Raw genomic sequence first — 24,593 nt, forward strand, 5'->3', positions numbered from 1 at the left:
CTCTAAAGAGTAGCAGATGTAAATGGACTTGTGTCCGTTTACAAACGCCTACCTCCAATCCGATCCGCAAAAAAAAAGAGTAGAGTGTACTGCCATGCACATGCTCCACTCATTGTGGCCCGTGACCGGTTACCAATTTGCTTAGGTGGCCCTCGCTCTTCAAAAGGTTGGGCACCCCTGCCTTAAACTGTATTTTATTTTATTTTTTAAACTGACTTTTTTCGTCTTCTTTTTTTTTTTTTTTTTTTTTGTTTACAGACTTCCCCTTTTACCAAGAGGAAAAGATACAATGCATCTTTTCCCCTACACAGAGGAGAAACAACCCTGGGTAATCACAGTGATCACATGATCAGGAGCAATTGGCTTTGGATTGTTAGAACAAGACCCGGAGCTATTCGTAACATCTCAGTCTTACTGCGGGGAGAGCGATCCACCACAATCACAGGAGCGTATATAAGTGGCACCCAGGAATTTCACCCTGGGACTGGCTACCAGTAATCTGCATTACAACCTATTTTCTACTTTATAATTTATATTTCAAAATAAATGAGGAATACAGATAATAGAAACACTGAATAAAAATAAAGTTAATAGTTGGAAAAAAGTCTGTATTGTCCAGGCTGCTCTACCCTAACTATTCACAGGCACAATCCCACTAATCATCAGCACGAGGGTTTTGACCTGCTCTGTCTTCAACCTGGGCTGGTTCACCCCTCCTTAGGACAACCTGCTGGCTCTGGGCTCCCCTGGAAACACCATATTGATAATGAACTTAGCGTTCAGGACAACCAATCAACATAGCACAGGGTAGATCAGAACTCCTGGACTCAAGCAATCCAACAGCCTCAGCCTCCCAAGTAGCTGAGATGATAGCTGCACGCTACTGCAACCAGCAAGGAACAGTGCTTGCTCCTGAGTAGGGATGAGCCGAACACCCCTCGGTTCGTTCGCACCAGAACTTTTGAACGGACCCCAAATTCGTACAAAGGTTAGAACCCCATTGAAGTCTATGGGACTCGAACGTCCGAAATTAAAAGTGCTAATTTTAATGGCTAATATGCAAGATACTGTCCGAAAAAGGGTTTGGGGACCTGGCTTCTGCCCCAGGGGGCATGGGTCAATGCAAAAAAAAGTTTTAAAAATGGCCGTTTTGGCGAGAGCACTGATTTTAATGACGATTAAAGGGAAAAAAATTGAAATATTCCTTTAAATATCGTGCCTGGGGGGTGTCTATAGTATGCCTGTGAAGTGCCATGTGTTTCCCGTGTTTAGAACAGTCCCTGCACAAAATGACATTTAACGGAAATAACGTCATTTCAAACTTCTTGTGGTTTTAATGTTATATCTGGTTCCTGCAATATGGTTGAAAATCATTGAGAAAAATGGCATGGGTAGCCCTCCCTGCCCATTACCAGCCCCTTTGGGTCTTGTTTTTATTAAGGGGAACCCCGTACCCATATTAAAAAAAGGAAATACGTGTGTCCCCCAGGCCCTATATACCCAGAACAGCAGTATACAGGCGGTGCAAACAAGACAGGGACTGTGTAGGTTTGTTGTGTTAAGTTGAATCTGTTTGTAATTTTCAACTGGTACATTTTTAAAGTGTAGCTCCAGTCAAAAAAACTATTTTTAAGCTTTTTGGAAAACATAGGGAAGGGTTATCACCCCTGTATAATTTGTTTTGCCGTCCGTCTTTTTTCATCTCACTTGCTGTTGTCTCCTTCCGTTTGCAGTAGGAGATGTTTGTAAGTTGGATGTTTGAAAGTAGGGGCCTGCCCTATATGCTCTGCAGAAATGGCGGAACAAGGTGTTGGTTTTGCCACAACATTGTAAGCCCTCAAAGTGACTCTTGGTGGGCGCTGGAGCGCCCTGCTGTGAACGATTATAAAAATTGACCTTTGGTGGTTGTGGTGCTGGTGCTACAACACTATAAGTCCTCACAGTTACTCTGGGTGGGCACAGGAACAGGCCTTCCTGTGAAATATTATATCAAGAATTGTAATTACATGTCCCTGTTAAACAGGGGCAGAAAAATTGGGCCTTGGGCACTGGTGCCACGACACTGCAACCTCTCCCATATACTCTAGTTTTAGTGCAGGAATTAGCCCTGCCGCAAAGCATTGCATCAAAAATTGTAATAAACCACTTCAATACCGGGCACTTAAACACCTTCCTGCCCAGACCAATTTTGAGCTTTCAGCGCTGTCGCACTTTGAATGACAATTGCGCGGTCATGCTACACTGTACCCAAATGAAATTTTTATAAATTTTTTCCCACAAATAGAGCTTTCTTTTGGTGGTATTTGATCACCTCTACGGTTTTTATTGTTTGCGCTACAAATTAAAAAATGCAGAAAATTCTGAAAAAAAAAATGTTTTTTTTGTTTCAGTTTCAAAACTTTGTAAATAAGTACGTTTTCTCCTTCACTGATGGGCACTGATGGGGCTACACTGATGGGCACTAATAAGGCGGCACTGATGGGCACCAATGATGTGGCACCAATGAAGTGGCACTGATGAGGTGGCATTGATGGACACTGATATGTGGCACTGATAGGCGGCACTGATAGGCGGCACTGATGGACGACATGGATGGGCGACACGGATGGACACTGATAGGTGGCACAAATTGGCACTGATAGCTGGCACGGATTGGCATGGATGGGCGGCACAGATGGGCATGGATAGGCGGCACAGATGGGCATGGGTGGGCACTGATAGGAGGCACAGGTGGGCACTGATAGGCGGCACAGGTGGGCACTCATAGGCGGCATTGGTGTTATACTATACTAATAGATGCCAATCAGTGCCAAACAATAATGCAGGCCAATCAGTGATGCCCATTGTGGGCACTGATTGGCATCCATTATGGGCACTGATTGGCATCCATTGTGCTGACTGGCATCCCTGGTGGTCTAGGGAGGATTACCTTTTCCCTGGTGGTCTGGTGGCATCCCTGGTGGTCCAGTGTGGGCATCCTCTGGGGGGCTGTGCTGATAATCGATCAGCACAGACCCCCCCTGTCAGAGGAGCAGCCGATCGGCTCTCCTCTACTCGCGTCTGACAGATGCGAGTGAGGAAAAGCCGATCACCGGCTCTTCCCATTTACATTGTGATCAGCCGTGATTGGACACGGCTGATCACGTGGTAAAGAGTCTCCGTCGGAGACTCTTTACCGAGATCGTAGTTGCCGGGTGTCAGACTGACACCCCGCAACAACGATCGCCGCGATGCGCGCCCCCGGGGGCTCATAATCCTGATCACGTCATATGACGTCCGATCAGGATTATGAAACCACTTTGCCACTGTCAATTGCCTATAGGGCGGGCGGCAAGTGGTTAAACGCCCTGTTAAACAGGGGCAGAAAAATTGGGTCTTAGGCACTGGTGCTGGTGCCACGACACTGCAACCTCTCCCATATACTCTAGTTTTAGTGCAGGAATTAGCCCTGCTGCAAAGCATTGCATCAAAAATTGTAATTAAACGCCCCTGTTAAACAGGGGCAGAAAAATTGGGCCTTAGGTGCTGGTGCTGGTGCCACGACACTGCAACCTCTCCCATATACTCTAGTTTTAGTGCAGGAATTAGCCCTGCTGCAAAGCATTGCATCAAAAATTGTAATTAAATGCCCCTGTTAAACAGGGGCAGAAAAATTGGGCCTTAGGCACTGGTGATGGTGCCACGACACTGCAACCTCTCCCATATACTCTAGTTTTAGTGCAGGAATTAGCCCTGCTGCAAAGCATTGCATCAAAAATTGTAATTAAATGCCCCTGTTAAAGAGGGGCAAAAAAATTGGGCTGGTGGCATCACCCAGAACCAAAAATGTTTTTCCAACATATCAGCGGAGGAGGAAGAGGATAGACAATCAACATAACAGGACAGTCACTCAGCATCAGCATAGGCAGTCTTGAAGGGATGTGATATTTCTAAAAAAATTATTCGGTTACATCAGCTTCAGGTGCTTGGTAACTGTGGGTGATCCAAGACTGATTCATCTTGATGAAGGTCAGTTGATCAACTGATTCGGTGGACAGGGGCACCCTGTGATCGGTAACAAAGCCACCAGCAGCACTGAAGGTGCGTTCCGAAAGAACGCTGGATGCAGGACAGGCCAGTAGCTCAATTGCATGCTCTGGCCAGTGATCCTTTCTCAAGACCCAGTAAGCCAGAGGATTTTCGGTGGGAAAGGTGTCCAAGTCTGACCTTGCCCCTAGGTATTTCTGCACCATGTAAATCAGACGCTGGCGATGGTTGCTGGAACCGATCATACCTTGGGGCTAAAAAACTTTTTGGAAAACAGCGCTGTCCAAACGATAACTCAATTAATCAAAACAAGGCCTAAGCCGGTGAAAACAAACTCTAAAAGTGATAATATAAATAATAACAGTATAAATTCCTGCTGCAACCCAATGTGAGATACCCACACTAGACACAAACCCAAAAAATAAGGCTGCGCTAAAACTTATACATTACAGTATTAACAATGTGACGTGTTAAATTCTAGTATTAAACAATGTATACTATCAAGAAAAATTGTGTATAAAAACATCAAACTTGGGTGCGCATGCGCGGGACTTCCGGGAAGACGCTCTGAACGGGAGCTCCGCACCGCTCCGGCCTTCCGCGGCACTTTCCCGGCGCGCTTTTTAGCGGACACCTTCGGGGAGACCATCCCCGTGCTCCGGAACAGTTGGGGCGACTTTCTGAATGCCGGGGAAGACGTCTAGGAAAGACGTAAGCCGCAAACTTCTCTTCGGCCTGACGGACACTCAGCCTCCCAAGATGGCGGCGGCTATAGCAACACGCGGCGAGGCCGCAATCCCCCCACCTGGAACAACCTTGGGGACATCTCCTTCTGCTCCAGTGAGTAACCCCCAGCATCTCTCCCCCTCTCCTGCATCCACAGAATCTCTCCTGGGCAGGCTGCAGTCGGATAACCCTTTCTCCCCGCTTTCCAACCCTCCCAGCTGCATGGCTGAGTCTCCTCAAGCTACCCCTATTCAGCCCAACTATCCCCCTGATGTGTCTCAGCTCTTGAACAGTTTCTCTGACATGCTGGCAGTGGGTCTGGCCCAAAATGCTGCTCAGATTACAGCAGCTATTAAGGCTGACATCCAGAGCTTGGGGAGCAGAATTGACTTAATTGAGCAGACAATGGATGACAATGCAGCCCGCACCAATCAGAATTCTGCTTGTATCCAGACACTACAAGATCAATTAGACACTGCCCTCTCGAAAATCGACGATTTAGAGAACAGGAGCAGACGTTATAACTTTCGCATCAGAGGGATCCCAGAATCGCAAGAGGATATACCTGAAACTGTTAAATCCTTGATTAAAATCCTTATCCCTGACATCCCGGACCAGAGGCTGGAATTAGACAGAGCTCACAGAGTCCTGCAACTTCCCTGTAAAGACGGCCTTCCTCGGGACATTGTGGTCAAACCACACTACTATGGGGTCAAGGAGGAAATAATGAAAAGGTCACGCAACAAGGAAGATATCTTTTTTAATGGCGTCAAAATCCAAATCTTTGCAGACATTTCCCCCACAACAATCCAAAAAAGGAGGGCTCTAAAACCTTTACTTGATGTTCTCTCCCAGAAGATGATTAAATACAGATGGGCCTTCCCCTTCCGCCTACAATTTCATTATAAGGAAAAGTCGCACAGCTTCACAGATTTCCAGAGTGGCGAACGCTTGCTCCTCCACTTAGGACTCATCTCCCAGGATTCTTCTTCCGAACAAATGGACACACGCCCGGCCTCTTCCAAAAGACCTCCTCCATCGAGCCCTCTGACCCCCCTCTGGGTCAAGCAGCAACCTAAGAGACAGCGTGACACGGTCCCCCCAAGATGAACGTCTTCCACCTCTGACCCTTACGGGTCTGCTTGCTTCTTTATATCCTATCCGGATCCTTTGGAAGTGATGTCCTCACGTCCTTGACTTTTGAGTCACCTCGGACTGACTTATTCCACTTCCCCCCCCCCCCCCCCTCCTGTTTTTTGTTTTTTTTATGGATAACTTTCTTTTTATATTACAGGCCAGGTGGACTTGGGGGTCCCCCCCAACCTATTTCTCCTGAAGGGCCACAGTGCCCCTACCTGGCCCACGCCACCCCCCTCCTTCTACCCCCCCCCCTCCCTTCCACAGAGGTTGTCCTCAGGCCCCTGAATGCCTGTTTTGCAACTAAGTCTCACTGTTAGTGTTCTTCATTATGCCCGCAGGGTATGAGTGTCTCTTTCCTAGGGGCCTTCCCCTACACTAGGTTTTCTAAGTGTATGTTTAAGTTGTCACACCTACTTGTTATTCCAATTGTCAATGTTTATAACGTTGTGCCTTTTTTCCTGTTATAGGTGTCATTTTATTGTTTTTCTTTTTTTTTGACGAGTGCCGCGCGGCCGGAGCGGGCCTGCTTGCCACTCCACCTGCTGTTACCCTGGGGCCTAACCCCCCCTTGGTGACACCGGGACCGCAACCCAGCTGCGGGTTGCCCTCCTTCCGATCCCTGCCACTCAGAGGGATTTGGAGCAGGTTCGGACCTGCAACCCCCCCTACCTCTCCTGGGGAATCCAGACAGCTTTTCCGTCTGGACTCTCCATCTCTCTTCTTTTTTCTCTTCACTCTTTTCCTCTGTCCCTTCCTTCTTCCTGGTACTTACGGTTCTCTTCCCTCTCAGGTGCCTCCAAGGAGAGCGAGCTGGTTTACACCCTTTAGGATACTGGGTCATCATCGGATCTCACAAGTCGGGACTATTGATCGCCTGGTTCGGGTAAGCAAAGCCGGCATGCACTCGCACTTTTTCCCTCACACCCATGGCTGATGATGATCCCAAACCACAACCACTAAGGATCGCATCTCATAATACACAGGGCCTAAACTCTCCCATGAAAAGGCGCAAAGCTCTGCACAGCTACCATTCCAAGAGCCTGGATGTCGTCCTCATTCAAGAGACGGATTTTCCTAAAAGCTTTAATCCCTCCTTCCTGCACCGTAACTACCCTACCTTTTTTCTGGCCAATGCAGATGACAAGAAGAGGGGAGTAGCTATCCTAATTTCAAAACGCACCCCTTTCACACTGTCCCAGGTTATTAGGGATGGGGAGGGAAGATATATTTTAGTCAAGGGACATATCAATGGATCCCTCTTCTCTTTTGTGTCTTATTATGCTCCCAACAAGGGTCAATCTCAATTCTTTTCCTCCATGCTAACCTTTCTTTCCCCTCATTTGGAAGGAAAGGTTCTCATGGGTGGCGACTCTAACGTCGCCTTTGATCATGTGTTAGACAAGTCTGCCCCTAATAAAGCTCTCCTGAAAAGACCTCCCAAACAGAGTCTCCGCATTGCTAGACTCTTTCATGCCTTGGGCATGATCGACTCCTGGAGGGAACTCAATCCCTCGTCCCAGGACTACACCCACTATTCTGCTCCACATAGGACATTCGCACGTATAGACCATATCTTCCTTCACTCCTCAGATATACACCATGCGCTTCACGCTACTATTGTTGATGTGCCTTGGTCGGATCATTCCTTGGTTATCCTGAAAATCTCGGGCTGCCTCTCCCAATCGCATACTCCACAATGGCGGCTGAAGGAAACATTGCTTTCCAACTCTGCTCATCGTACTGCCCTTGAATGTGACATCAAGGAATACTTTCACACCAACGATACTGAAGACATATCCCCCGGGGTGTTATGGGGGGCACATAAAGCGGTGATGAGGGGCAAGTTTATACAACTTGCCTCGCGTCTTAAGCGGGAAAAACACATCGACATTCTTAACCTAGAGAAAAATTTCCGGGCCTTAAGTAAAGCACACAAGCAGCATCCCACGGCCTCTTCCCTGGCTATGCTGGATACAGCCAAAATTGCCCTCAACACTGCACTTACCTCTAGCGCCGAAAAACATTTGCATTGGACGCAGGGCAGATTTTATCTTAATTCCGACAAATTTGGTCCTCTCCTTGCAGCAAAGCTGTCCCCTAAATTTAGAACCCAGGCCCTCCCTAAAATCAAATCTCTTTCAGGCTCGCTCACACAAAACCCAAAACATATTTTGAATGCGTTCCATGCATTCTATTCGAAGCTCTATTCCTGCCCTGTCCCGGACAACACTCAGTCATCTAACACCTTTATGGATAACATTCCCCTCCCCAAGATTTCAGAAGCACACCGCACAATGATGGAAGCCCCCATCTCTGAAGCTGAAATTAAAGCAGTCATTAAGACTCTTAAGAACAACTCCGCCCCTGGTCCTGATGGGTTCTCCACTTCTTATTACAAGACCTACTCTGAGATCCTGTCCCCTTATCTGGCCCGGTTCTTTAATTCCCTGAACAAAGCGTCACCCTTGGACCCTGAAGCCAACTTGGCGTACATTTCGGTCATACCAAAACCGGGGAAAGACCAGAGCCTGGTCAGCAATTACAGACCTATCTCCTTGATTAATAACGACCTAAAGATAATGACTAAAATTCTCTCGAACCGTTTGGGCTCCTTTATTGGAGCATATGTCCATAAGGACCAAGTTGGCTTCATTCCAGGAAGGCAGGGTCCGGACCAGATAAGAAGGGCGGTTGATATTATTTCTCTACTTAAGTCAGGTTGGGACGGGGGACCCTCACAGGAAGGCTTCCTCCTCTCAATAGATTTACAAAAGGCTTTCGATACTATCACTTAGCCATACCTTTTTAGTGTTCTAGAAAGATGGGGCTTCGGCCCACATTTCCTCCATCTCCTGGGAGCCCTTTATTCCCAACCTAAGGCTAGAATCAGACTTCAGGGCCACCTTTCCGAACCCTTTCTGATTCGGAAAGGTACTAGACAGGGGTGCCCGCTCTCCCCCCTCCTCTTCGCCATCGGCATTGAAACCTTAGCTATCTCCATTAGGAACCACCCAGACATTCAGGGAGTTAAATGCGGAACGGTAACACATAAATGCGCTCTGTTTGCGGACGATGTCCTCCTCTTTATAACCTCCCCCCTCACCTCGACTCCTAACATTCTCCAACTCCTCCGAAAATTTGGGGAGGTATCCGGGTTGCAAGTTAATATGGCCAAATCGACAGCCCTCAATGTTTCTATCCCCTCAGACCTTGTTAACAGGCTCAAGGAGCATTTCCCTTTCTCCTGGAGCAACCCGTCCATTACCTATCTAGGTGTCCAGCTTACGCACACCATCGAACACTTGTATAAACATAACTACCCACCCATGTTTAAGAAACTCAAACAGGACCTAGAGCAGTGGTCTCTCCACAAGCTGTCATGGATTGGGAGGATCAATGCAGTCAAGATGACTCTTCTCCCTAGACTTTTATATCTCTTCCGATCATTGCCGATACCTGTCCCCAAATCCCACATCCAAACCCTACAGTCAGCGATCATTAGATTTACCTGGGGCAAGTCTAACCACAGACTCCCCAAGACAACGCTATTTAGACCTAGACGGAAAGGCGGGCTTGGGCTGCCTAACCTCTGGTGTTACTACCAAGCGGCACAACTCTGCCAGATTTCTACGGTATTTTCCAGAGGTCCAAAGCCTGACTGGCTCCTTATGGAAAGACAAGCTATCCCCAAACACACTATTGATTACCTGTTGTGGCGCCCCCCGAAATCTAGACCCCCGATCATGGCCCCTACCCTCTCCCATTCCTTTGCGCTTTGCGACACGCTTTTCAAGACCAACATTCTCACCTCAGATTGGCGACCTCTTACACATCTCTTCAATAACCCCTCATTCCCACCTGGGAGGGATGTTAGAGCATTCCAGTGGTGGATAGATAAAGGCCTTTATAGAATAGGGCACTTTCTCAACCAGTCTGGGCCACTCAAACTCGGGCATTGCATATCTAAACTGGAGATGCCAGATTCAGAAAGATTTCGATTCCGCCAAATTTCCCACTTCCTACACACTCTGATTTCCCATCATCCCCTCCCCCTTTCTATTTCCCCTTATGAACTTTGGTGCTCGTCAGTCATGGACGTGAGGGGGGGCATTTCCCTGATCTACTCTGCTTTGGTCGATCCAAAGGAAAAGGCGAGTTACATGCTGAGCTGGGAACGCGACCTAGATATTGAATGGGACCTGGACACTTGGCACTCCTGTTTCTCGAGTGCCTTCAGGGGGATCCTTAACATTTCTCTGATGGAGGCAGACGTCAAAGTCTTCTCGCGCTGGTATCTGGTCCCGACTCGTCTGGCCAAATTTTACCCCCAATCCTCGCCCCTGTGTTTTAGGGGCTGCGGCCATCTAGGGTCGCTCCTCCATATTCTATGGGAGTGCCCCAGGATTAGAAGCTTCTGGAACAAGACCTTTGGCCTTATTCGTAGGGTCACTGGTCTTGTTATCCCGCAATCCCCTGCAATTGCCCTTCTGAATCAAGCGATACCCCTAACCACTAAGCATAGCCGAGTTCTGATTCATTTTTTCTTTATCGGTGCTAAACTGACGATAGCCAGGTCTTGGAAGTCCCCCAGGGTCTCCTTCCCATTATTTAAACAAAAAATTACTTGGATTATGTTCAACGAAAAAACTTCTCACTCAATTTTGGACAAAATAGACAAATTTAAGCGGGTGTGGGAACCTTGGGCCAACTTTATTGGGATCCTTCTTTAAGACCAGTCTCAGGGCTCGGTTATTGTTTAGCCCCCAGTTCCATATTATATCATGTTATCCACGGTCTCTCCTTGGTCCAGGCACACCTCTCTGTACACCTATCTCTCTCTCTTTTTTCCCCTTTCTCTTTCCTATTCCTTTCTACTCTTTCCTTTCTCTACCCTGTCCACATCCTCTCCCTCTCCATGCCCTGCTCAGCCGGGTTTTGGTGATTTTTGGGACTCAGGACAGGTCATAGCAGTTTTTTACTTATTTATTTTATTTTATTTTTATTGTTCTATCACCTTGTGGCCTTAGATTCACTAGCTTCGCACTGTTGGTCCCACTACTCCTGGGCCTTTTCTTCATAAGCTGATGGTAGCTATGTTAATAGTTGGGACTCTCAGAGGCCTGCACCTAGTTCACTGTACGTTCTCTTGATCCATTACTTATCTCAGTCAATTTTTGCTAATGTTAGGCATATAGTCCTCCGGTTATATCAGCAGGTTAGGGGGGTTTCGAGACCCCGACACAGCGTGATCCCTGTCGGGGTGTCGGGGCCTTGATCCTCCCAGAGGTCGTTTCCGGCTGTTCATGTTTTTTATGCGGCCTTTTATTGTTTTTTTTTTTTTTTTATGCTGACTGGAGGTTTCTTTTTATTTTTTTCTATTTTCTCACGTATTGATGTTTACTTAGAACACCGAAATGTAATATTCGGATGATACTGTTGGTGTCGGGCGGGGAACCCCCTCCTTATTGGGAGGGGTCCATATCTCCTCCTTAGGTCTCTCAGTGTTTGTCTTAGGTTTGTCTTTTTGCTCTCCGAGCTTTCAATCCTGTCTTGCAACACCGTCATTGTAATCCCCTGCGAGGGAGTTAAGTTCATGTATTATTTGCTATACTTCAATAAAAAATTTAAACATAAAAAAAAAAAAAAAAAAAAAAAAAAAAAAACATCAAACTTGAAGCACATAAAAAGTCCAAAGAGAGGGAAGTACGAAGGTATGGAATAAGTCCCTTGAAGTGACTCTTTACAAACACCCTTCAGATGTATAGCAGGTGCGCCCAAAGAGGAAGTTCTATCCACCACCTATTTCAATGAGGCTTACCAGCTGCCAAGATCTCTTTTTAGGGAGATCATACAGGCATGAAGAAAAAACGATCGTTCCTGGTCTCTCCGATGGGTTCTGCTGGCGTCTCCACCTCTTATATCTCTTTCTTACAACGTCTCACATTCCACCGAATTTTTTAGATAAGACAAGAAAGAAAGGCTCCCATAGCGTAATTCCGCATAAAAATTTAATACGAACGAAATAAAAGTAAAACAAACTCACAAATTCCAGTTGAGTACAAGCGTAAGTACAATCACGAGCCGGCCGGCTCTCTCCTATTAACACTGCCCGTCCTTCCTGGTCAACGGGGAATGGCGGTAACGTCAGCACGCCGCTCACCCTACGTAGTTTCGTCAAAAGTGACTTCTTCCTGGGGTACGGGCGGCGCGCTGACCCACCGCCTAAATACTCACTAGCTACAGAACGTAACCGCCCACTTCCGAGCTCCTGGCTACAGCTCCTAATCAGCCATTTTAGAAATGGGCAAAAATGATCGTTCGCCCTGATCATTAAATGAAACTAAATGAAATAAAATACACGAATGCTATAAGGAATCGGACACGAACCGTTTCACAAATAGGTTCATACTCATTTGATCTTTTTTGTGAATTAAAAAATCTTAAAAATAAAATAAACTAAAAAACACTCTAGAGAATCAGAACTGACCTGTTCTCTGAATGGGATCATATCTGATGGTACAATCCGGTCGCATACCTACCCATTAGGAGAGCACGATCGGACAAGGTCAACCCCCCATACCCGATCGCACAGTTCTAGTAACTGCACCCAGAACATAGGAGGGCCCACCATCATTCCCCGACCTTACTCTTCCACATGGGCAAAGGACACTGTCAGATCATCAGACCATCAGGCCATTTCTTAAGTCTAAAAATTTCATAAAACTCTATAAAGAAGGAAAGGAACATTCTCATATACAGGACATTATTCCAATTAGGCCTTATATAACATAGGCCATTGGAAAAAATCCTCAAGTAAACTAAATAAATCGCAAATAACAAAAACATCCCCAAGTACATACCTTGGGGCTGCGGACTAAAAAATTGCCTGAAAGCATCGGTCAGACGGCCACCTTCTCCACCGCTCCTTCTGACCGATGCCTCAGCAACACGTTGTCCAGGACCAGGAGTTTGTAACCTCCCAGTCTCTGGAAATGTGTTGCACAGACCTTTCTGCAAGGCCTCCCGGAGATGTCTCATCCTGTGCTCCCTCTGCGACGGCAAGATAAGGTCGGCAACCTTACCCTTGTACCGTGGATCAAGGAGAGTGGCCAGCCAGTAATGGTCCCTCTCCTTGATCCGAAGAATACAAGGATCCTTCCGCAGGCTTTGCAGGATCAGGGAGGCCATGCAGCGTAGGTTAGCTGAGGCATTTGGTCCGGAGTCCTCTGGGTCACTAAGGACAACATGATCCGCAGCTACCTCCTCCCAGCCACGTACAAGTCCACGGGTTTCTTGGGACTGTAAATCATCCCTACAAGACTGCGGCTGCTGCTGCTGCTGATGCTGAGTGCCAGCCTCCACCTCCATGCTGACACAATCATCCTCCTCCTCCTCCTCCTCCTCATCCTCTTCCTGTGTGATGGGTGGCACAGCAGGAACACTGTCTGGATAAAGGGGGCCTTGAGAGGCAAGGAAGTCCTCCTCTTCCTGCCTCTGTTCTGCCTCAAGTGCCCTGTCCATTATTCCACGCAGCGTATGCTCCAAGAGGTGGACAAGAGGTACAGTGTCACTGATGCATGCACTGTCACTGCTCACCATCCTTGTGGCCTCCTCAAACGGTGACAGGACAGTGCATGCATCCCTGATCATGCCCCACTGGCGTGGTGAGAAAAAACCGAGCTCCCCTTACCCTGTCTTGGTGCCGTAGTCACACAGGTACTCATTGATGGCCCTCTGCTGCGTGTGCAGCCACTGCAGCATGGCCAACGTTGAGTTCCACCTGGTGGGCATGTCACATATAAGGCGGTTCTTGGGCAGGTTCAACTCCTTTTGGAGCTCAGCCAGGCGAGCACAGGCATTAAATGATCGGCGGAAATGCACACAGACTTTCCTGGCCTGCTTCAGAACATCCTGTAAGCCCGGGTACCTGCCCAAGAACCGCTGCACAACCAGGTTAAGGACGTGGTCTCCATATCCAGGTACTAACCAGGCCTGACCCTGCTTAGCATCCGAGATCAGACGAGATCGAGCGCATTCAGGGTGATGTGGCCGTAGGCGATCTTTGCACCCTACTTACAACTCTCTTGACAAAAGCCAAGGTGGTCACCTCGGGCAATAGAGAGGAAAAATACAGCAGGTCGCCAAAGCCAACAACATAATGGAAAAAAGCCTACGGCACCTGGTATTCCCAGGCGGTCACCCATCCAGGTACTAACCAGGCCCGACCCTGCTTAGCATCCGAGATCAGACGAGATCAAGCGCATTCAGGGTGATGTGGCCGTAGGCGGTCTTGCACCCTACTTACAACTCTCTTGACAAAAGCCAAGGTGGTCACCTCGGGCAATCGAGAGGAAAAATACAGCAGGTCGCCAAAGCCAACAACATAATGGAAAAAAGCCTACGGCACACGGTATTCCCAGGCGGTCTCCCATCCAGGTACTAACCAGGCCCGACCCTGCTTAGCATCCGAGATCAGACAAGATCGAGCGCATTCAGGGTGATGTGGCTGTAGGCGATCTTGCATCCTACTTACAACTCTCTTGACAAAAGCCAAGGTGGTCACCTCGGGCAATGGAGAGGAAAAATACAGCAGGTCGCCAAAGCCAACAACATAATGGAAAAAAGCCTACGGCACCTGGTATTCCCAGGCGGTCTCCCATGCAGGTACTAACCAGGCCCGACCCTGCTTAGCATCCGAGATTAGACAAGATCGAGCGCATTCAGGGTGATGTAGCCGTAGGCGATCTTGCACCCTACTTACAACTCTCTTGACAAAAGCCAAGGTGGTCACCTCGGGCAATGGAGAGGAAAAATACAGCAGGTCGCCAAAGCCAACAACATAATGGAAAAAAGCCTACGGCACCTGGTATTCCCAGGCGGTCTCCCATCCAGGTACTAACCAGGCCCGACCCTGCTTAGCATCCGAGATCAGACGAGATCGAGCGCATTCAGGGTGATGTGGCCGTAGGCAATCTTGCACCCTACTTACAACTCTCTTGACAAAAGCCAAGGTGGTCACCTCGGGCAATCGAGAGGAAAAATACAGCAGGTCGCCAAAGCCGACAACATAATGGAAAAAAGCCTACGGCACCTGGTATTCCCAGGTGGTCTCCCATCCAGGTACTAACCAGGCACGACCCTGCTTAGCATCCGAGATCAGATGAGATTGAGCGCATTCAGGGTGAGGTGGCTGTAGGCAATCTTGCTCCCTACTTACAACTCTCTTGACAAAAGCCAAGGTGGTCACCTCGGGCAATCGAGACGAAAAATACAGAAGGTCGCCAAAGCCAACAACATAATGGAAAAAAGCCTACGGCACCTGGAATTCCCAGGCGGTCTCCCATCCAGGTAATAACCAGGCCTGACCCTGCTTAGCATCTGAGATCAGACGAGATCGAGCGCATTCAGGGTGATGTGGCCGTAGGCGATCTTGCACCCTACTTACAACTCTCTTGACAAAAGCCAAGGTGGTCACCTCCGGCAATCGAGAGGAAAAATACAGGAGGTCGCCAAAGCCAACAACATAATGGAAAAAAGCCTACGGCACCTGGTACTCCCAGGCGGTCTCCCATCCAGGTACTAACCAGGCCCGACTCTGCTTAGCATCTGAGATCAGACGAGAGCGAGCGCATTCAGGGTGATGTGGCCGTAGGCGATCTTGCACCCTACTTACAACTCTCTTGACAAAAGCCAAGGTGGTCACCTCGGGCAATCGAGAGGAAAAATACAGCAGGTCGCCAAAGCCAACAACATAATGGAAAAAAGCCTACGGCACCTGGTATTCCCAGGCGGTCTCCCATCCAGGTACTAACCAGGCTCGACCCTGCTTAGCATCCGAGATCAGACGAGATCGAGCGCATTCAGGGTGATGTGGCCGTAGGCGACCTTGCACTCTACTTACAACTCTCTTGACAAAAGCCAAGGTGGTCACCTCGGGCAAACGAGAGGAAAAATACAGCAGGTCGTCAAAGCCAACAACATAATGGAAAAAAGCCTACGGCACCTGGTATTCCCAGGCGGTCTCCCATCCAGGTACTAACCAGGCCCGACCCTGCTTAGCATCCGAGATCAGACGAGATTGCGCGCTTTTAGGGTGATGTGGCCGTAGGCCATCTTGCACCCTACTTACAACTCTCTTGACAAAAGCCAATGTGGTCACCTCGGGCAATCGAGAGGAAAAATACAGCAGGTCGCCAAAGCCAACAACATAATGGAAAAAAGCCTACGGCACCTGATATTCCCAGGCGGTCTCCCATCCAGGTACTAACCAGGCTCGACCCTGCTTAGCATCCGAGATCAGACGAGATCGAGCGCATTCAGGGTGATGTGGCCGTAGGCGACCTTGCACTCTACTTACAACTCTCTTGACAAAAGCCAAGGTGGTCACCTCGGGCAAACGAGAGGAAAAATACAGCAGGTCGTCAAAGCCAACAACATAATGGAAAAAAGCCTACGGCACCTGGTATTCCCAGGCGGTCTCCCATCCAGGTACTAACCAGGCCCGACCCTGCTTAGCATCCAAGATCAGACGAAATCAAGCGCATTCAGGGTGATGTGGCCGCAGGCGATCTTGCACCCTTCTTACAACTCTCTTGACAAAAGCCAAGGTGGTCACCTCGGGCAATCGAGAGGAAAAATACAGCAGGTCGCCAAAGCCAACAACATAATGAAAAAATGCCTACGGCACCTGGTATTCCCAGGCGGTCTCCCATCCAGGTACTAACCAGGCCCGAACCTGCTTAGCATCCGAGACCAGACGAGATCGAGCGCATTCAGGGTGATGTGGCCGTAGGCGATCTTACACCCTACTTACAACTCTCTTGACAAAAGCCAAGGTGGTCACCTCGGGCAATCGAGAGGAAAAATACAGCAGGTCGCCAAAGCCAACAACATAATGGAAAAAATCCAATGGCACCTGGTATTCCCAGGCGGTCTCCCATCCAGGTACTAACCAGGCCCGACCCTGCTTAGCATTCGAGATCAGACGAGATCGAGCGCATTCAGGGTGATGTGGCCGTAGGCAATCTTGCACCCTACTTACAACTCTCTTGACAAAAGCCAAGGTGGTCACCTCGGGCAATGGAGAGGAAAAATACAGCAGGTCGCCAAAGCCAACAACATAATGGAAAAAAAGCCTACGGCACCTGGAATTCCCAGGCGGTCTCCCATCCAGGTACTAACCAGGCCCGACCCTGCTTAGCATCCGAGATCAGACAAGATCGAGCGCATTCAGGGTGATGTGGCCATAGGCGATCTTACGCGCTACTTACAACTCTCTTGACAAAAGCCAAGGTGGTCACCTCGGGCAATCGAGAGGAAAAATACAGCAGGTCGCCAAAGCCAACAACATAATGGAAAAAAGCCTACGGCACCTGGTATTCCCAGGCGGTCTCCCATCCAGGATCCAGGTACTAACCAGGCCCGACCCTGCTTAGCATCCGAGAGCAGACGAGATCGAGCGCATTCAGGGTGATGTGGCCGTAGGCAATCTTGCGCTCTACTTACAACTCTCTTGACAAAAGCCAAGGTGGTAACCTCGGGCAATCGAGAGGAAAAATACAGCAGGTCGCCAAAGCCAACAACATAATGGAAAGAAGCCTACGGCACCTGGTATTCCCAGGCGGTCTCCCATCCAGGTACTAACCAGGCCCGACTCTGCTTAGCATCCGAGATCAGACGAGATTGAGCGCATTCAGGGTGATGTGGCCGTAGGCAATCTTTCACTCTACTTACAACTCTCTTGACAAAAGCCAAGGTGGTAACCTCGGGCAATCGAGAGGAAAAATACAGCAGGTCGCCAAAGCCAACAACATAATGGAAAGAAGCCTACGGCACCTGGTATTCCCAGGCGGTCTCCCATCCAGGTACTAACCAGGCCCGACCCTGCTTAGCATCCAAGATCAGACGAGATCGAGCGCATTCAGGGTGATGTGGCCGTAGGCGATCTTGCACCCTACTTACAACTCTCTTGACAAAAGCCAAGGTGGTCACCTCGGGCAATCGAGAGGAAAAATACAGCAGGTCGCCAAAGCCAACAACATAATGGAAAAAAGCCTACGGCACCTGGTATTCCCAGGCGGTCTCCCATCCAGGTACTAACCAGGCCCGACCCTGCTTAGCATCCGAGATCAGACGAGATCGAGCGCATTCAGGGTGATGTGGCCGTAAGCGATCTTGCACCCTACTTACAACTCTCTTGACAAAAGCCAAGGTGGTCACCTCGGGCAATCGAAAGGAAAAATACAGCAGGTCGCCAAAGCCAACAACATAATGGCCAAAAGCCTACGGCACCTGGTATTCCCAGGCAGTCTCCCATCCAGGTACTAACCAGGCAAGACCCTGCTTAGCATCCTAGATCAGACGAGATCGAGCGCATTCAGGGTGATGTGGCCGTAGGCGATCTTGCACCCTACTTACAACTCTCTTGACAAAAGCCAAGGTGGTCACCTCGGGCAATCGAGAGGAAAAATACAGCAGGTCGCCAAAGCCAACAACATAATGGAAAAAAGCCTACGGCACCTGGTATTCCCAGGCGGTCTCCCATCCAGGATGCAGGTACTAACCAGGCCCGACCCTGCTTAGCATCCGAGAGCAGACGAGATCGAGCGCATTCAGGGTGATGTGGCCGTAGGCAATCTTGCGCTCTACTTACAACTCTCTTGACAAAAGCCAAGGTGGTAACCTCGGGCAATCGAGAGGAAAAATACAGCAGGTCGCCAAAGCCAACAACATAATGGAAAGAAGCCTACGGCACCTGGTATTCCCAGGCGGTCTCCCATCCAGGTACTAACCAGGCCCGACTCTGCTTAGCATCCGAGATCAGACGAGTTTGAGCGCATTCAGGGTGATGTGGCCGTAGGCAATCTTGCACTCTACTTACAACTCTCTTGACAAAAGCCAAGGTGGTAACCTCGGGCAATCGAGAGGAAAAATACAGCAGGTCGCCAAAGCCAACAACATAATGGAAAGAAGCCTACGGCACCTGGTATTCCCAGGCGGTCTCCCATCCAGGTACTAACCAGGCCCGACCCTGCTTAGCATCCAAGATCAGACGAGATCGAGCGCATTCAGGGTGATGTGGCCGTAGGCGATCTTGCACCCTACTTACAACTCTCTTGACAAAAGCCAAGGGGGTCACCTCGGGCAATCGAGAGGAAAAATACAGCAGGTCGCCAAAGCCAACAACATAATGGAAAAAAGCCTACGGCACCTGGTATTCCCAGGCGGTCTCCCATCCAGGTACTAACCAGGCCCGACCCTGCTTAGCATCCGAGATCAGACGAGATCGAGCGCATTCAGGGTGATGTGGCCGTAGGCGATCTTGCACCCTACTTACAACTCTCTTGACAAAAGCCAAGGTGGTCACCTCGGGCAATCGAAAGGAAAAATACAGCAGGTCGCCAAAGCCAACAACATAATGGCCAAAAGCCTACGGCACCTGGTATTCCCAGGCAGTCTCCCATCCAGGTACTAACCAGGCAAGACCCTGCTTAGCATCCTAGATCAGACGAGATCGAGCGCATTCAGGGTGATGTGGCCGTAGGCGATCTTGCACCCTACTTACAACTCTCTTGACAAAAGCCAAGGTGGTCACCTCGGGCAATCGAGAGGAAAAATACAGCAGGTCGCCAAAGCCAACAACATAATGGAAAAAAGCCTACGGCACCTGGTATACCCAGGCGGTCTCCCATCCAGGATCCAGGTACTAACCAGGCCCGACCCTGCTTAGCATCCGAGAGCAGACGAGATCGAGCGCATTCAGGGTGATGTGGCCGTAGGCAATCTTGCGCTCTACTTACAACTCTCTTGACAAAAGCCAAGGTGGTAACCTCGGGCAATCGAGAGGAAAAATACAGCAGGTCGCCAAAGCCAACAACATAATGGAAAGAAGCCTACGGCACCTGGTATTCCCAGGCGGTCTCCCATCCAGGTACTAACCAGGCCCGACTCTGCTTAGCATCCGAGATCAGACAAGATTGAGCGCATTCAGGGTGATGTGGCCGTAGGTAATCTTGCACTCTACTTACAACTCTCTTGACAAAAGCCAAGGTGGTAACCTCGGGCAATCGAGAGGAAAAATACAGCAGGTCGCCAAAGCCAACAACATAATGGAAAGAAGCCTACGGCACCTGGTATTCCCAGGCGGTCTCCCATCCAGGTACTAACCAGGCCCGACCCTGCTTAGCATCCAAGATCAGACGAGATCGAGCGCATTCAGGGTGATGTGGCCGTAGGCGATCTTGCACCCTACTTACAACTCTCTTGACAAAAGCCAAGGTGGTCACCTCGGGCAATCGAGAGGAAAAATACAGCAGGTCGCCAAAGCCAACAACATAATGGAAAAAAGCCTACGGCACCTGCTATTCCCAGGCGGTCTCCCATCCAGGTACTAACCAGGCCCGACCCTGCTTAGCATCCGAGATCAGACGAGATCGAGCGCATTCAGGGTGATGTGGCCGTAGGCGATCTTGCACCCTACTTACAACTCTCTTGACAAAAGCCAAGGTGGTCACCTCGGGCAATCGAAAGGAAAAATACAGCAGGTCGCCAAAGCCAACAACATAATGGCCAAAAGCCTACGGCACCTGGTATTCCCAGGCAGTCTCCCATCCAGGTACTAACCAGGCCCGACCCTGCTTAGCATCCTAGATCAGACGAGATCGAGCGCATTCAGGGTGATGTGGCCGTAGGCGATCTTGCACCCTACTTACAAGTCTCTTGACAAAAGCCAAGGTGGTCACCTCGGGCAATCGAGAGGAAAAATACAGCAGGTCGCCAAAGCCAACAACATAATGGCCAAAAGCCTACGGCACCTGCTATTCCCAGGCGGTCTCCCATCCAGGTACTAACCAGGCCCGACCCTGCTTAGCATGCGAGATCAGACGAGATCGAGCGCATTCAGGGTGATGTGGCTGTAGGCAATCTTGCACCCTACTTACAACTCTCTTGACAAAAGCCAAGGTGGTCACCTCGGGCAATCGAGAGGAAAAATACAGCAGGTCGCCAAAGCCAACAACATAATGGAAAAAAGCCTACGGCACCTGCTATTCCCAGGCGGTCTCCCATCCAGGTACTAACCAGGCCCGACCCTGCTTAGCATCCGAGATCAGACGAGATCGAGCGCATTCAGGGTGATGTGGCCGTAGGCGATCTTGCACCCTACTTACAACTCTCTTGACAAAAGCCAAGGTGGTCACCTCGGGCAATCGAAAGGAAAAATACAGCAGGTCGCCAAAGCCAACAACATAATGGCCAAAAGCCTACGGCACCTGCTATTCCCAGGCGGTCTCCCATCCAGGTACTAACCAGGCCCGACCCTGCTTAGCATGCGAGATCAGCCGAGATCGAGCGCATTCAGGGTGATGTGGCTGTAGGCAATCTTGCACCCTACTTACAACTCTCTTGACAAAAGCCAAGGTGGTCACCTCGGGCAATCGAGAGGAAAAATACAGCAGGTCGCCAAAGCCAACAACATAATGGAAAAAAGCCTACGGCACCTGCTATTCCCAGGCGGTCTCCCATCCAGGTACTAACCAGGCCCGACCCTGCTTAGCATCCGAGATCAGACGAGATCGAGCGCATTCAGGGTGATGTGGCCGTAGGCGATCTTGCACCCTACTTACAACTCTCTTGACAAAAGCCAAGGTGGTCACCTCGGGCAATCGAAAGGAAAAATACAGCAGGTCGCCAAAGCCAACAACATAATGGCCAAAAGCCTACGGCACCTGGTATTCCCAGGCAGTCTCCCATCCAGGTACTAACCAGGCAAGACCCTGCTTAGCATCCTAGATCAGACGAGATCGAGCGCATTCAGGGTGATGTGGCCGTAGGCGATCTTGCACCCTACTTACAACTCTCTTGACAAAAGCCAAGGTGGTCACCTCGGGCAATCGAGAGGAAAAATACAGCAGGTCGCCAAAGCCAACAACATAATGGAAAAAAGCCTACGGCACCTGCTATTCCCAGGCGGTCTCCCATCCAGGTACTAACCAGGCGTGACCCTGCTTAGCATCCGAGATCAGATGAGATCGAGCGATTTCAGGTTGATGTGGCCGTAGGCGATCTTGCACCCTACTTACAACTCTCTTGAAAAAAGCCAAGGTGGTCACCTCGGGCAATAGAGAGGAAAAATACAGCAGGTCGCCAAAGCCAACAACATAATGGAAAAAAGCCTACGGCACCTGGTATTCCCAGGCGGTCACCCATCCAGGTACTAACCAGACCAGACCCTGCTTAGCATCCGAGATCAGACGAGATCGAGCGCATTCAGGGTGATGTGGCCTTAGGCGATCTTGCACCCTACTTACAACTCTCTTGACAAAAGCCAAGGTGGTCACCTCGGGCAATCGAGAGGAAAAATACAGCAGGTCGCCAAAGCCAACAACATAATGGAAAAAAGCCTACGGCACCTGGTATTCCCAGGCGGTCTCCCATCCAGGTACTAACCAGGCCCGACCCTGCTTAGCATCCGAGATCAGACGAGATCGAGCGCATTCAGGGTGATGTGGCCGTAGATGATCTTGCACCCTACTTACAACTCTCTTGACAAAAGCCAAGGTGGTCACCTCGGGCAATCGAGAGGAAAAATACAGCAGGTCGCCAAAGCCAACAACATAATGGAAAAAAGCCTACGGCACCTGGTATTCCCAGGCGGTCTCCCATCCAGGTACTAACCAGGCCCGACCCTGCTTAGCATCCGAGATCAGACGAGATCGAGCGCATTCAGGGTGATGTGGCCGTAGGCAATCTTGCACCCTACTTACAACTCTCTTGACAAAAGCCAAGGTGGTCACCTCGGGCAATCGAGAGGAAAAATACAGCAGGTCGCCAAAGCCAACAACATAATGGCCAAAAGCCTACGGCACCTGGTATTCCCAGGCGGTCTCCCATCCGGGTAATAACCAGGCCCGACCCTGCTTAGCATTCGAGATCAGACGAGATCGAGCGCATTCAGGGTGCCTTGGCCATAGGCAATCTTGCACCCTACTTAAAACTCTCTTGACAAAAGCCAAGGTGGTCACCTCGGGCAATCGAGAGGAAAAATACAGCAGGTCACCAAAGCCAACAACATAATGGAACAAAGCCTACAGCACCCGGTATTCCCAGGCGGTCTTCCATCCAGGTGCTAACTAGGCCCGACCCTGCTTAGCATCCGAGATCAGACGAGATCGAGCGCATTCAGGGTGATGTGGCCGTAGGTGATCTTGCACCCTACTTACAACTCTCTTGACAAAAGCCAAGGTGGTCACCTCGGGCAATTGAGAGGAAAAATACAGCAGGTCGCCAAAGCCAACAACATAATGGAAAAAAGCCTACGGCACATGGTATTCCCAGGCGGTCTCCCATCCAGGTACTAACCAGGCCCGACCCTGCTTAGCATCCGAGATCAGACGAGATCGAGCGCATTCAGGGTGATGTGGCCGTAAGCGGTCTTGCACCCTACTTACAACTCTCTTGACAAAAGCCAAGGTGGTCACCTCGGGCAATCGAGAGGAAAAATACAGCAGGTCGCCAAAGCCAACAACATAATGGAAAAAAGCCTACGGCACCTGGTATTCCCAGGCGGTCTCCCATCCAGGTACTAACCAGGCCTGAACCTGCTTAGCATCCGAGATCAGACGAGATCGAGCGCATTCAGGGTGATGTGGCCATAGGCGATCTTGCACCCTACTTACAACTCTCTTGACAAAAGCCAAGGTGGTCAGCTCGGGCAATCGAGAGGAAAAATACAGCAGGTCGCCAAAGCCAACAACATAATGGCCAAAAGCCTACGGCACCTGGTATTCCCAGGCGGTCTCCCATCCAGGTACTAACCAGGCCCGACCCTGCTTAGCATCCGAGATCAGACGAGATCAGACGAGATCAAGCGCATTCAGGGAGATGTGGCTGTAGGCGATCTTGCACCGTACTTACAACTCTCTTGACAAAAGCCAAGGTGGTCACCTCGGGCAATCGAGAGATAAAATACAGCAGGTCGCTGTAGGGAAATTCAGCTTCTAGGACCACCCAGATAGGTTCAGGTAATGCAGGAAGACTTCCGTAGACCCCCAGGCCCGGAGATATCAATAAGTGAAACAGGAAACTGGTTTGCTGTGTTCACTTGTAATACCTGTTTATTCAATACCAGATGCCGGCTTATATGCTGTCTAGGGATAACAAGGGAGGAGTTTCTGAAGTGTTACACGTATACAGAAGAAATAGCTTCAGTCAATATTTTACTTATTAGCTGATGCCATGAGCCAAATTTTTACATCATCTTTACTACAAAATATATGTATTCTTGAACAGATGTCGTTATCTTATCTAAAACAAACGTAAGCCTGAGCTAAATCAAACTCCACAGTCTTAATATATATATGTCAAAATGACCTCGAGAACATTTCTATAGATAACACTAGAAACATGTGTGAGTTTCAACTTAAGCTCATATCTGAATTCAAGAGTGGTCATGTAACACATAAAATCTAATACAAAATGGAGTCTATCTTGCTATCGTTCCTTACAGTTCCCCTCTTTGAGACATTTATATGACTCACTACCTTTCACAGTTATGTAATCTTTCTTCTATCATAATACATACTAAGATAAACTCTATTTGCAGCAGCAGGATCAGGGGTTCGGGATGCCTTAACAATTATGCACATTATAAGCTTATAACAGGCATATAGGAACAAAACAAAAAGAATAATCATAGTTATAGT

General features: G+C 49.2%; 20 non-coding genes and 23 pseudogenes across 20 annotated transcripts; all 43 read right to left on the reverse strand.

Annotated features, from left to right (window-relative positions):
* Nucleotides 1-14,059: 14,059 nt before the first annotated feature.
* LOC143978694 (5S ribosomal RNA) lies at nt 14,060-14,178 on the reverse strand. The gene has a single exon (XR_013273968.1). It is a non-coding gene; the product is annotated as a 5S ribosomal RNA (ribosomal RNA).
* Nucleotides 14,179-14,287: 109 nt separating this feature from the next.
* On the reverse strand, nt 14,288-14,406 carry LOC143978545 (5S ribosomal RNA; annotated as a pseudogene).
* A 109-nt stretch (nt 14,407-14,515) lies between these two features.
* LOC143978404 (5S ribosomal RNA) lies at nt 14,516-14,634 on the reverse strand (annotated as a pseudogene).
* A 109-nt stretch (nt 14,635-14,743) lies between these two features.
* On the reverse strand, nt 14,744-14,862 carry LOC143977251 (5S ribosomal RNA). The gene has a single exon (XR_013273534.1). It is a non-coding gene; the product is annotated as a 5S ribosomal RNA (ribosomal RNA).
* A 109-nt stretch (nt 14,863-14,971) lies between these two features.
* On the reverse strand, nt 14,972-15,090 carry LOC143978296 (5S ribosomal RNA; annotated as a pseudogene).
* Nucleotides 15,091-15,199: 109 nt separating this feature from the next.
* LOC143978445 (5S ribosomal RNA) lies at nt 15,200-15,318 on the reverse strand (annotated as a pseudogene).
* A 109-nt stretch (nt 15,319-15,427) lies between these two features.
* On the reverse strand, nt 15,428-15,546 carry LOC143978680 (5S ribosomal RNA; annotated as a pseudogene).
* Nucleotides 15,547-15,655: 109 nt separating this feature from the next.
* On the reverse strand, nt 15,656-15,774 carry LOC143978978 (5S ribosomal RNA). Its single transcript, XR_013273995.1, has one exon. It is a non-coding gene; the product is annotated as a 5S ribosomal RNA (ribosomal RNA).
* A 109-nt stretch (nt 15,775-15,883) lies between these two features.
* LOC143977557 (5S ribosomal RNA) lies at nt 15,884-16,002 on the reverse strand. Its single transcript, XR_013273831.1, has one exon. It is a non-coding gene; the product is annotated as a 5S ribosomal RNA (ribosomal RNA).
* A 109-nt stretch (nt 16,003-16,111) lies between these two features.
* On the reverse strand, nt 16,112-16,230 carry LOC143977597 (5S ribosomal RNA). The gene has a single exon (XR_013273844.1). It is a non-coding gene; the product is annotated as a 5S ribosomal RNA (ribosomal RNA).
* Nucleotides 16,231-16,339: 109 nt separating this feature from the next.
* LOC143977844 (5S ribosomal RNA) lies at nt 16,340-16,458 on the reverse strand (annotated as a pseudogene).
* A 109-nt stretch (nt 16,459-16,567) lies between these two features.
* On the reverse strand, nt 16,568-16,686 carry LOC143977264 (5S ribosomal RNA). The gene has a single exon (XR_013273548.1). It is a non-coding gene; the product is annotated as a 5S ribosomal RNA (ribosomal RNA).
* A 109-nt stretch (nt 16,687-16,795) lies between these two features.
* LOC143977576 (5S ribosomal RNA) lies at nt 16,796-16,914 on the reverse strand (annotated as a pseudogene).
* A 110-nt stretch (nt 16,915-17,024) lies between these two features.
* Nucleotides 17,025-17,143, reverse strand: LOC143976791 (5S ribosomal RNA). Its single transcript, XR_013273085.1, has one exon. It is a non-coding gene; the product is annotated as a 5S ribosomal RNA (ribosomal RNA).
* A 109-nt stretch (nt 17,144-17,252) lies between these two features.
* On the reverse strand, nt 17,253-17,378 carry LOC143979024 (5S ribosomal RNA; annotated as a pseudogene).
* A 109-nt stretch (nt 17,379-17,487) lies between these two features.
* Nucleotides 17,488-17,606, reverse strand: LOC143977469 (5S ribosomal RNA). Its single transcript, XR_013273745.1, has one exon. It is a non-coding gene; the product is annotated as a 5S ribosomal RNA (ribosomal RNA).
* A 109-nt stretch (nt 17,607-17,715) lies between these two features.
* Nucleotides 17,716-17,834, reverse strand: LOC143980134 (5S ribosomal RNA). The gene has a single exon (XR_013274277.1). It is a non-coding gene; the product is annotated as a 5S ribosomal RNA (ribosomal RNA).
* A 109-nt stretch (nt 17,835-17,943) lies between these two features.
* LOC143978787 (5S ribosomal RNA) lies at nt 17,944-18,062 on the reverse strand. The gene has a single exon (XR_013273977.1). It is a non-coding gene; the product is annotated as a 5S ribosomal RNA (ribosomal RNA).
* A 109-nt stretch (nt 18,063-18,171) lies between these two features.
* On the reverse strand, nt 18,172-18,290 carry LOC143978842 (5S ribosomal RNA; annotated as a pseudogene).
* Nucleotides 18,291-18,399: 109 nt separating this feature from the next.
* LOC143979166 (5S ribosomal RNA) lies at nt 18,400-18,525 on the reverse strand (annotated as a pseudogene).
* A 109-nt stretch (nt 18,526-18,634) lies between these two features.
* On the reverse strand, nt 18,635-18,753 carry LOC143978156 (5S ribosomal RNA; annotated as a pseudogene).
* A 109-nt stretch (nt 18,754-18,862) lies between these two features.
* LOC143980135 (5S ribosomal RNA) lies at nt 18,863-18,981 on the reverse strand. Its single transcript, XR_013274278.1, has one exon. It is a non-coding gene; the product is annotated as a 5S ribosomal RNA (ribosomal RNA).
* A 109-nt stretch (nt 18,982-19,090) lies between these two features.
* On the reverse strand, nt 19,091-19,209 carry LOC143977262 (5S ribosomal RNA). The gene has a single exon (XR_013273546.1). It is a non-coding gene; the product is annotated as a 5S ribosomal RNA (ribosomal RNA).
* A 109-nt stretch (nt 19,210-19,318) lies between these two features.
* Nucleotides 19,319-19,437, reverse strand: LOC143978843 (5S ribosomal RNA; annotated as a pseudogene).
* A 109-nt stretch (nt 19,438-19,546) lies between these two features.
* LOC143979420 (5S ribosomal RNA) lies at nt 19,547-19,672 on the reverse strand (annotated as a pseudogene).
* A 109-nt stretch (nt 19,673-19,781) lies between these two features.
* LOC143978739 (5S ribosomal RNA) lies at nt 19,782-19,900 on the reverse strand (annotated as a pseudogene).
* A 109-nt stretch (nt 19,901-20,009) lies between these two features.
* LOC143980136 (5S ribosomal RNA) lies at nt 20,010-20,128 on the reverse strand. Its single transcript, XR_013274279.1, has one exon. It is a non-coding gene; the product is annotated as a 5S ribosomal RNA (ribosomal RNA).
* Nucleotides 20,129-20,237: 109 nt separating this feature from the next.
* Nucleotides 20,238-20,356, reverse strand: LOC143976289 (5S ribosomal RNA). Its single transcript, XR_013272604.1, has one exon. It is a non-coding gene; the product is annotated as a 5S ribosomal RNA (ribosomal RNA).
* A 109-nt stretch (nt 20,357-20,465) lies between these two features.
* LOC143977545 (5S ribosomal RNA) lies at nt 20,466-20,584 on the reverse strand. Its single transcript, XR_013273820.1, has one exon. It is a non-coding gene; the product is annotated as a 5S ribosomal RNA (ribosomal RNA).
* Nucleotides 20,585-20,693: 109 nt separating this feature from the next.
* Nucleotides 20,694-20,812, reverse strand: LOC143977817 (5S ribosomal RNA; annotated as a pseudogene).
* A 109-nt stretch (nt 20,813-20,921) lies between these two features.
* LOC143976290 (5S ribosomal RNA) lies at nt 20,922-21,040 on the reverse strand. Its single transcript, XR_013272605.1, has one exon. It is a non-coding gene; the product is annotated as a 5S ribosomal RNA (ribosomal RNA).
* Nucleotides 21,041-21,149: 109 nt separating this feature from the next.
* LOC143978632 (5S ribosomal RNA) lies at nt 21,150-21,268 on the reverse strand (annotated as a pseudogene).
* Nucleotides 21,269-21,377: 109 nt separating this feature from the next.
* On the reverse strand, nt 21,378-21,496 carry LOC143976291 (5S ribosomal RNA). Its single transcript, XR_013272606.1, has one exon. It is a non-coding gene; the product is annotated as a 5S ribosomal RNA (ribosomal RNA).
* A 109-nt stretch (nt 21,497-21,605) lies between these two features.
* Nucleotides 21,606-21,724, reverse strand: LOC143978845 (5S ribosomal RNA; annotated as a pseudogene).
* Nucleotides 21,725-21,833: 109 nt separating this feature from the next.
* LOC143978644 (5S ribosomal RNA) lies at nt 21,834-21,952 on the reverse strand (annotated as a pseudogene).
* A 109-nt stretch (nt 21,953-22,061) lies between these two features.
* Nucleotides 22,062-22,180, reverse strand: LOC143978361 (5S ribosomal RNA; annotated as a pseudogene).
* A 109-nt stretch (nt 22,181-22,289) lies between these two features.
* LOC143976480 (5S ribosomal RNA) lies at nt 22,290-22,408 on the reverse strand. Its single transcript, XR_013272786.1, has one exon. It is a non-coding gene; the product is annotated as a 5S ribosomal RNA (ribosomal RNA).
* A 109-nt stretch (nt 22,409-22,517) lies between these two features.
* LOC143977273 (5S ribosomal RNA) lies at nt 22,518-22,636 on the reverse strand. Its single transcript, XR_013273557.1, has one exon. It is a non-coding gene; the product is annotated as a 5S ribosomal RNA (ribosomal RNA).
* Nucleotides 22,637-22,745: 109 nt separating this feature from the next.
* On the reverse strand, nt 22,746-22,864 carry LOC143977993 (5S ribosomal RNA; annotated as a pseudogene).
* A 109-nt stretch (nt 22,865-22,973) lies between these two features.
* Nucleotides 22,974-23,092, reverse strand: LOC143978985 (5S ribosomal RNA; annotated as a pseudogene).
* A 109-nt stretch (nt 23,093-23,201) lies between these two features.
* LOC143976933 (5S ribosomal RNA) lies at nt 23,202-23,320 on the reverse strand. The gene has a single exon (XR_013273223.1). It is a non-coding gene; the product is annotated as a 5S ribosomal RNA (ribosomal RNA).
* A 109-nt stretch (nt 23,321-23,429) lies between these two features.
* On the reverse strand, nt 23,430-23,548 carry LOC143977842 (5S ribosomal RNA; annotated as a pseudogene).
* Nucleotides 23,549-23,657: 109 nt separating this feature from the next.
* On the reverse strand, nt 23,658-23,786 carry LOC143978890 (5S ribosomal RNA; annotated as a pseudogene).
* Between the last annotated feature and the right edge of the window lie 807 nt (nt 23,787-24,593).

This window comes from Lithobates pipiens, unplaced genomic scaffold (genome assembly GCF_037356315.1).
Source record: "Lithobates pipiens isolate NorthernLeopardFrog02 unplaced genomic scaffold, aLitPip1_a1.2 Scaffold_13, whole genome shotgun sequence".
Taxonomy (NCBI): domain Eukaryota; kingdom Metazoa; phylum Chordata; class Amphibia; order Anura; family Ranidae; genus Lithobates; species Lithobates pipiens.